Raw genomic sequence first — 10518 nt, forward strand, 5'->3', positions numbered from 1 at the left:
AACGGTAAAATCAATAGGCAATTATTTTTCTTGCCCCCCCCCCCCACTCGCACATGTACAAACCACCAGGTACGCCATCGTAAAGAATCTTACATCATCTCGGGTTTGTATCTTTTAGTGACTATGACCTTCACTCAAAATAGAAGCATTTTAAATAAAAGAAAAACTCGTTACAATGTTATAGCTAATTAAATTCTCTCTCTCAATATAAGCAGAATTCAATTCACATGCATGATTTAATCAGTTTGTTCATATTATTCAATTTATTCATTATATTTACGTGTTCAGACAATTAACGAAACCCAGACATAGACATATAGACATCTTATCAACGTCCATGAAAATTAAACATATTATAATTAGCTAATACTTTATCTGCTCGGTGCTCATGTGCTGGATACATTAAAGGAAAATATTCCAATTTAGCCGCTTCATTCTGTCTGCTTGATGCTGATAACTGTGCTGTGACCCAAGACAGATCATATAAACCATTTTAAATGTTGTTAAGACAACATCAGTGATTTGCACCTAAGAAATTGCACACCCTATAATACATACCACAATAAACCATCGCAGCCATCAGCTCTATATGAGTTCTTGTACGGGTAACCGACACTTTGGTTCAACATGTAGTAAAGACCTAAATATAGGCCCTATTTTTTAAAATTAATAATTTAAAGTTTTAGGAGTCGAATTATTGTGAATATGTTTTATTTATAATGGATTATACACGAGAGAGTGACGTATAGTCCAGTGTTACGGTCTTTGACATTGGTGCGAGAGGTGTCCGGTCCGATCCTCGGTCATAATTCATATTCAATTATCCGCTCTCTCCATGCTGCATTTGAATTGTGGGGCAAATGCAGGTGAGAACAAAGATCTCGCAGACAGTTCCGATCAGGGTAATGCCTGGTTGTTCATCAGTATCATGGCCAGCATGGTAGAGCAGTATACACTGAATAATTAACCCAATAAATAAGACAAAAATCATAGTAGAAAATTGAGACTTTCAATTTTATTAAAATAACACATAATGGTAGCTTACTACAAGTCAATAACAGAAACATTTATGATGCCTCTGAAATCAAAATATCAAAAAAAACCACATTAATGGAAGAAACATATCATGATATTTGGACACTTCCCCTTTAAAACGTTATTACAAACCATCCACAAAACGAAAATCATAACAAAGTTCATTTTTGTTTAAAATATTACATTCCTGGAGGGCTAAAAGTTCATAGCGGGCGCACTTTAATGAGTCGGTTGCTATGGACGCCATTTCACCTTGCAGCCTCTACCGGATTTATCTTCAAATTAATCATTCTGGCACATGACGTCTGCGTGTTGCACTTGGTGAATTAATATAAATATTAAATGAGCAATGCCTTTAAGATGTGTTAGATCGTCGAGAAAAGGAAGTTTTGTCACCAGCCCTAGCTACGTCAAAACACAATTAGCATGATTAGTAGCAGAGGAAGAACTGATTCAACAAATGACCCTTATCAATTATTAACATGAAAACTCTTTAATTGAGCCGTATTTTGTGAAAAAGGATATTCATCGCACCGTTTTGGAATATATGTTATCACTACATTTTATTTCTACAAGTGACAGAGTGTGATTATTATACAACATGCAAAACCCAAGTGAGGCGACGGTGTCTGAAATAGACATTGCAGGTGCACCGGTTACTGCGGTAGAAATTGCATCCGACATTGATGGAAATAATAATAACAACAACAAATCTGTACAAGACCTTCAGACATCTCGTCAAACTAAATTATCATCGTTGAAAATGCTTGATTTTACTGAAAAAGGTTCCGCGAGTTCGAGAAAAATGAAAGTAGAACCACCGGTAGATAGCACAGTTGTGGCTGAATTTCAAAGACTCCGTCGATTACGTCGTCGCCATAGTGAAAGTAATCTTTTAAGGAATGATGGTAGTGGCTTACCTGGGATTGCATCCCGTGCTCCTCATCGACACGGATTAAGCAGTTCCTTAAATAGCAGTGGGTCTACCATCAGTATGAATTCTAGTCCAGGAGCATCTAATTCAGAAGGAGATACTGTACTTGATCTTTTCTTAAGCCCAATGTCACCAAGGACTTCTGAGTTACAACGTAATTCAATGTTTGATAAGAATTATCCATCAGCTTGTTCCAGTCCAGTAGTCCAACGGTCACCTCCTCGTCCACTGAGTCCAGTTGTAACTCAGCGTGGTTCTCCATTGAGTCCAGGTACAAGCCCACGAGCTGCCTCTCCTTTGAGTCCGGTGAGTCCACGTCAATCTCCCGGACAATCACCACTTGCGAGTCCTCTTAGTCCTATGGCTTCTCAGCCGAAGAGTCCGTCGTGTTCAAGGAGAAAGCCATCGCCATTGACTCTAGAAGATACTCCTCGCACATCGTCTGCTACTCAGAAAAATCGTCCATTAGCTCCGGTTCCTCTGCGTCTTCCAGATAACAATTCTCCACGAAGCAGTCGTCCAGATTCGCCAAACACTCCTGATTCGCCACGAGGTACTGCAACAGACCAGCAACAAGATCTGACTTTGTCTCCGCGAAATCAGCGTCGTCGTATCAACAGTGGACACGGTGGATCGAAGCATTTTGAGATTACGCTACAGGACATTGCAGAAAATCGTGAGAGGAATGGCGAAGACATTCGTAAGAAACGTTTGGCCCAGCATCCTAAGAAGATGCTGGTGCGTAGAAACTCTGAACCACCAAATGGAATGACTCGTAGATTACGTATGGCCGGATTGGCAAATGAAGAGGCGAAAAAAGGGCCACAAGTCAGGATTACTCAGGAAATATTGACACAAAAACAGGGCTCAAATGAATCGATCTGCAGCTCCATATGCGAAGATGAAGAACTGAAGGAAAAATGTTTACATTGGCTTGAAACACTTGAAAATCCGTGATCTTATATGATGTGAAATCTTGCCCTTTTGGCATTGGTATATTTTAATATGGTTAATACTCACACTGTATGAACCATTAGCCTGATTAGACAATCTCAGATTTTTTGATATATAACGACCGTTTGAGCGGGGTTTTTTTTCCAGTAAAACAGATCATTTTTGTTTTTGTCAGCTGGTATTTGGAATTTTATTCCCATGGTCACTAAATATTTTAATATTATTAATGGTTAAGTATGACATTATTTTATTATGATTATTTCGTTCCATATGATGTTCGTTGTTTATAAACATAATCGGGTGTTCATCGGGGTTTTTTTTTGGGGGGGGGTTACCAAAATTCTATCCAAAATGAAATTTCTATTCAAATGTGAATGCGTAAAAATCTTTGGGTGGAAAATCAGAAGGGAATGAAAGATGCATCCCTGCGATTAAACCGGGGCACCAAAAATCATTTGAAACTATTCGCCGTCGAAGTGATGTAATAATCGGATTAACTATATCAATAGATGAATACAATTTTTGAATAGATCACCCTGCACTACAGGCAGGTTGCTCTCATCACATGTGTATGTCTGCAATCATAGATTGAATACAATACCGCTCTTTTCAAAGATACTAATCTTATGCGAGTGATCAGCAATTCTTTCACATCTATGGTTCAATACATAGTTACCGCGTGAACTTAGTAGTGCAGGGCGCTCTATTCAAAAATTGTATTCATCTATTGCTATGGTAGTTAATCCTGCGACATCATCACTTCAACGGCGAATTCGGTGGCGACATAAAGCAACTTCACAATCATTTTTTGTTAACCCATGTACGACCAATGTCATTTTGGTTTTGCTTACTGTTTCATCTATGCATTTTTTATGAAACCAAATTATTATCAATGCAAAATCTCAGTTATTTTGTTAATTATTTATTTCGCCCTGATATTTGGACTTTTTATGCAATTTCTGAATCAACAGTACTGTAAATACACGTGTTTTGATGTGTTATCCATATTGTATTTATCTCCTGTTTGTGTTTGTACTACAATAGTAGTTATACTTACAGGAAGTGTACGACAATCACAACATTATGTCTTATATGTTAGAAAAATAATTATCAAGCACGCATCACATGGTTTTAATTAAAACAAACTCATATTAACCATAAAAACAGCAATCTCTCAACACGCGATATTCAAAATTCCCGCGCCGAAATTTTCTAGAGCAATGACGTCATGATCATGATTATTTGTGCTCATTTGTCGTCAGGCTTCATTGAATTATTGGGACGTCATTGTTTTTACTCGTTTTTATGGTTAATATGAGTTTGTTTTAAAGAAAACCATGTGATTCGTGCTTGATAATATTATTTTTCTAACATATAAGGCATAATGTTGTGATTGCCGTATAATTCCTTTAATATTCCCCGTTTCTTTGACATGTGTTTTTTGATGATTTAGTGCTTTCCTAATGAGTGGTAATTCATGTATTTTGTAGAATTAGCTCTTGAATCCTAAAAGGAGTGTTAGTTTCTATGTGTGTGGAAAAACATACAAGGCCTATATATTTTGGTCCCATATCCGCCAGTAACAAGGGCGACACACAAAATCAGTTCATCGCTCCTCTATTTTAGCGTTACGGCCATTTTAAATCAATTTCAATTCGGTATGAGTTTTAATATATTGGACGAGACGTAGCTCGACCAATAAATTTGTATATTGGGTTCAAACCATCCAATTTAATATCATTATTATGTTTTGATGAGTCCAAGTGTGTGAAAATATTGGGTCCAAAAGTTTTGAAATATATTAGTTTTAAAATATCGGACTCGGCTACGGCTCGTCCAATATTTTAAAACGCATAGCTTGACCAATAAATATGGGCTCAATCGATCCAATGTTACTTCTTATTTGGCCATTTATGACTAAGTGTTTTTATGCTCTTATTTTGATACAGTTACTTAATGTATTAGGTCAATTCTTAATGTATTAGGTCACTTCTTTTAGTACAGACAATGGTACAATTTTAGTTTGTGTTTTACCACAAAGCATAGGCTCGTTAAAGTATTAAAATGTATGGCAAAATCTTTTATTCGTCATTGTTATTTAAAACATTTGCATTATATAAAAATAGTTTTCTGATAAGCAAGTTGCAATTACAATTATAATAATTTGTATAACTTGGGTTGTTGTAAGAATGCAATCATAACTGTGCCTCAAATTCTTTACAGGCCATAATCGCGAGACTAACTGTAATGACAAGACGTTGTATCTTGTCAACATAGCCGGACACGTAATGAAAGCGCATGATCATGTGTATACAAAAGACGTACCATCTTGAGATCTGAGTTAGTCTCAAGATGTTAATCTTGAGATCTGAGTTAGTCTCAAGATGATAATCTGTAAAGAATTGAAAAGCCAAGTGTCGAGTATGTACATTAGGGTGGGCCGAAAAACACCTTTTTTCTCGGATCGACTTGGAACTCTCGGAGAATTTTACTAGGGTACATACTACTATTGTGCTAAAATATCAGTAAGATCGGAGCATGTTTCGCCCAGGCAGTAGATTTTCACAAAATCCCTACTTATTCACCATTTCTTACTGTATAACTCTATATAGAGAAATCAGTAGAAACAACTTGGGAAAAGTAGGCATTGAGATGACATAATAACCAATATTAAACAATTTTGGTAGTTTGTTTAGACCCTCCAGAACATCACCAAATAGCAAGCAGTCTCCAATTGGTTACCATTATTTTTTGCTAGAGACCTGTATTTAGTTAAATATTGATGATATTTGAGTTGCTAAATTAAGGGGTAGGGATAGCATTATGGAGCATTTCCTAGTTCTACTGAGTCAAATTTCACAATCTTGGTCTTGTTGGGTAGATATGAACTGCAAAAGTACAAACAATACATGAGATATGAATTTAGAGCAGCTCTGACATGACCAGGGGTTAAAGGGTCATGTGACGCCTAATTTGTAGTAATTTTCAAGGCTGTGTGACCTTTTGACCTCTGGTCAAAACATGGATAACCGAAAATCATATAGCATTTATTTTTGGCAATGCTACAGTTCATATCTGTGACACAATACCGCATTTGGGAAATTTGACTGAGTAGAACTGGGGAAATTCTCCATAATGCTACCCCTACCCCTTAAAATAGCAACTCAAATATCATTAATATTTGACTTACATGCGTGTCTTTAGCAAAAATAATGGTAACCAATTGGAGACGGCTTGCTATTTGGTGATGTTCTAGAGGGTCCAAACAAACTACCCAAAGTGTTTAATATTGGTTAGAATGGCATCTGAATGCCTACTTTTCCCAGATTGTTTCTACTGATTTCTCTATATAGAGTTATACAGTAAGAAATAGCAAAAAAGTAGGGATTTTGTGAAAATCTACTGCCTGGGCGAAACATGCTCCGATATTACTGATATTTCAGCACAATACTAGTATATACCCCAGTAAAATTCTCCGAGAGTTCCAAGTCGATCCGAGAAAAAAAGTGTTTTTTGGCCCACCCTAATGTACATACTCTATTTATGTCCCAAGCAACCATGTACATTAATTAAAGCATTCTTTTTCTACAGTCTATGATTCAAAAATATTTTCAAAAACACGGTAATTCTGCTAGACACCAAGCAAACTCAAAACGTTTTACGTTTTTAAAGGGTATCAAACATTTTAATAACATGCAACTTTTTTGAAAACTTGCCGCAAAACACTCTAACATAATGTTATTTAAGTGTTCGCAAAATATTTTGCAAAAATATTCTCCAAAATATTTTACAATCATAATAATCATGATAACATTACAAATGTTTCTGTTTCTGTAGTATACTTTTTTGATCATAACCTTTATATAAACCGACATGTAAATGTAATTAAAACGTTTTGACGTTTATAAACTTTTAAAAACATTTTTTTGCGTTCGCTGGGTGCATGTCCATCCCAAAGATATAAGTTGAAGTGTAAAGCCCGATCCTGACTCCACATCGCAGCGCGATGCGATGTTGCGATGCTATAAAAACTGTAATCTGAGCCAGGTTTTTACGAGCTCAGCGGTGAAAATTCTCATCGCGCGGTGGAAATTTGGGTCCGCGAAAAAGTTGAACAATGTTCAACTTTTTCGCATCGCGCTGCGATATCGCAGCCGTGCGCGCTTCTGATTGGCTGCTGGAAAATCAAGGTCGGTAGAATGACCTTAAAAGGAGATGCAGACCCCACATGCTTTTAAAACATCGCAACATCGCGCGATGAAATTAAAATGTACATTTAAATTTCATCGCGCGATGCTCCGATGTTTTAAAAGCGTCGCAGCATCGCATCGCGCTGCGAAGTGGAGTCAGGATCGGGCTTAAGACTCTCGAACATGAAATTCAACATGAAGCCCTCGATTGAGTACGATATTCAAAAAGTTCGGGAGCCCTAACCAAAACTGTCTCTGTGGACTGTCCCGGGAGACTGTCTGTCCCGGGCTGTCTCTAAACTGAGTCTTGGCGTGAAAGCGGTGTAATGTAAATAAAGCATATTATTTTAGGACGATAAATTATTAATTTCGATACTTTTAGTGTTCAATGTTTTATCGTTTGATGTTTTCATGGGAATTTTGCTGTTTTTATAATTTCACAGAAGTATAGTCAATAACCATCCGTAGAAGGGTATTAATGGTGATTTTATTTTTATAGTTCAAAATTATTCAGATCGGTAAAGATGAGTTTATATTTTAGTATGACAACAAAAAGTGAAATTGTAAATTATTATTTATCTTTTGCATATCGAATACGAAGTTAATGTTTACGCACAAAAAATCAGTTCAAAACTAGAAACGTAATAGCTAGAGTTGTGTAAATAAAATCTAATTTGGTATTTATATATTTCTTTAAATCTTACGTCAAATACAATTTTAATATTTACAAATATCATCAAAAAGTACGTTATTTTAATGCTTTATTTTCATTTAAAAGTGAAATAAATACAATATGTTTCATTCAATTTACCAGAATTCCAGAGAAACATTGCAAGAAATATGATCATGAACATAATATATTTGTAGATCAGAAAAAAAGACGTTGCTTCTATTTTTGTTATAAAGGTATTGTTTCAATCTTTTGAAATATTTACTTGCTGAATCAGTAGGCTATGATAAATAAAGCTTCAAGTATAAATAAGATTGTTTAGGATCCATGCCACAAACATGACAAAAATATTCCCCCCATACGTTACTGTATAAAATGGCAGCCATTCAAATGCAATTTGCACAGATATAAAGTGACTGGTTATGGTTGCTTCAAATGTACATTTTCTTTAAAGATCAAGATCTAGGCAGTAATAAAAGATGGAAAAAAAGTGGGTTGTGAAGGCTAAAATTGACGTGTCATGTCAAAAGCAGTCACTTTTGGGCAGGATCGTACATTTGGGTTTGTTACGAATTTGTGATGTTATTAATGTTTAAAATATTGTCTGATAGTTTCAGACCGGAATATAACTGGCATCTTGTATTTTTTGAGACATTTTTCAAGGTAATTCCTACTCTCAACATTGTCAATAATATTTTTAAAGGCCGATATCTCAATTTCCAATTTTATATTACCATAACCATGATAACTTACGAACTCATTATCTTCGCTTAGGAATGTCCGATTTCATTGGGGAAAATGGCGTTTAATGGAGCAAAATATCTCTATATTTAAGATATGTAAAAACCTCAAAATTTATAACCTGCCCAAAAGTGTCTGATTTTGACATGACACGTCACAAATACCATCGAATGAGATTGATGTTATGTATCGCCCATATACCTAAATCCACCTAATATTGACCAAATTCGTAGCTCTAAAAGCCTCAAAATTTACACCAAATGACAGAAAGAGATAACTTCCACTCAAATACTTCTAGAATAGACCTTTATTTACTGATTTATGATATAAAATTTGCACCAAAATACACATTTTTATGAAATATAATTTTTCTCATTTTACCAATTTGACCAGTACAATTTGACCATGCTTTCATTTCAACAGACACGATTACTCAGTCACGTCGTCTGCTTGGCTGCTTCATTTATAGTATTGTGGACTCTAAAAGAAAACTCTTTGTAGTTTATTGTATTACATTTTACAGAAACGATTGAAAAGATAATGTACGTATTGTGTTAAATCAATTTGATTAATAATGGAACATCGGAACCTTGACCACATGAGAAGTTATTATTCATATGAAAATTATTAAAATATATTGTAGCATTTCAAACAGTTATTTTATTGAATGTGCTCTTATTATTTTGTCATTGTGTAATAGCAGACCATCTACTCAGACTCTGATTGATCAAGAAAGATTAAAGCGCGAAAGTCCACTAACCACGTCGCCCGACCGGTTACGCGGTAAATGGACTTTTCGTCGGACCATGTTAGCCTGCGGAGCAGGTGGGCAGAATCCCTGTCTCCTTTGACAAACAATGACAGAGAAAGATGCCCCTCTGACGAAAAATGAAAGAGAAAATCGGGAACGGCAAAGGAAAAGAAAGGGAGCAAGGAGCCTGTTTCCCAAGTACACTGCACCCTTCGGGGGCACCCCTATTAATAGCCTATTGACCTTTTTCCCTCTATCCCACAATGCACTATTCCAGGGGGGTATGACGTAGTCAATTAACCTCATAGATCGTGTGCATCCGATGGTCCTTGCAATTATTTTTGTCTTAATATGGGCATACTGATTCCATATATGCGGATTATCGTAAAGGCCGTCGATGTTATTAATTATGCAATTATTGAATACACGAGTGATGCAGTTACAGAGCGATGCAGAACATCTGTGTAAGAGATTATTGTTTACGTTTTATTTTCATCTCCGAAAAAAAGTGAAACGGACGCCGACCATATATCACTGCGTGTCCCGTCATTAGTTTTTCACCTCTAGGTCTATAAAATGTATACAAAGTTAGGTTTCAATAACAGGAAACTTTTTTTGCGACGACACCATCTCAATAAGGCATAGAAATGTTGTTTTTTTGCCCGAAAGGTATTAGTGATCGTGCGCCATTATCATGATTATCGGTGATTCCTTTTTTGTGATGAAGGCACCAGCCGAAATGTCCGTATTCCAGAATGTAATGAACATAACTCTGTACTCCCCTGGGGAGATGATGTATTTTGCGACACTCATACCCCCCTGGAATAGTGCATGATGGGAAGAAGGGAAAAAGGTCTATATCATGCATGGGACAAGTCGTACGCTACGCGCGCACATTGTCCCAATAAAGTCCCCACATCAAGAAAACTGGCTACGATTACGCCCCTGGTATAATACGTCTCCAATAATTCGTCCATTATCCAAATGTTTTACGTATCAGTGGCGGTGGAAGCATTAAATTAAGGGGGACGAACATTATTGGTTCCGGTTTTACAGCAACATTTGCCCGCGAAGCGCGAAAATTGTTCAATTTCGGACTATCATGACTATTTGCAGCTCAAAATGAAGGTGAAATTTACTACTTGAAATCAGATTTTGGTGTATAGGTCTTATATGTAAGCTTATGTAAGGTAAAAAACACCAACGCCTCAACATGTTCAAGAGAAAATCGGACCACCCACCT

Source organism: Amphiura filiformis, chromosome 5 (genome assembly GCF_039555335.1).
Source record: "Amphiura filiformis chromosome 5, Afil_fr2py, whole genome shotgun sequence".
Taxonomy (NCBI): Eukaryota; Metazoa; Echinodermata; class Ophiuroidea; order Amphilepidida; family Amphiuridae; genus Amphiura; species Amphiura filiformis.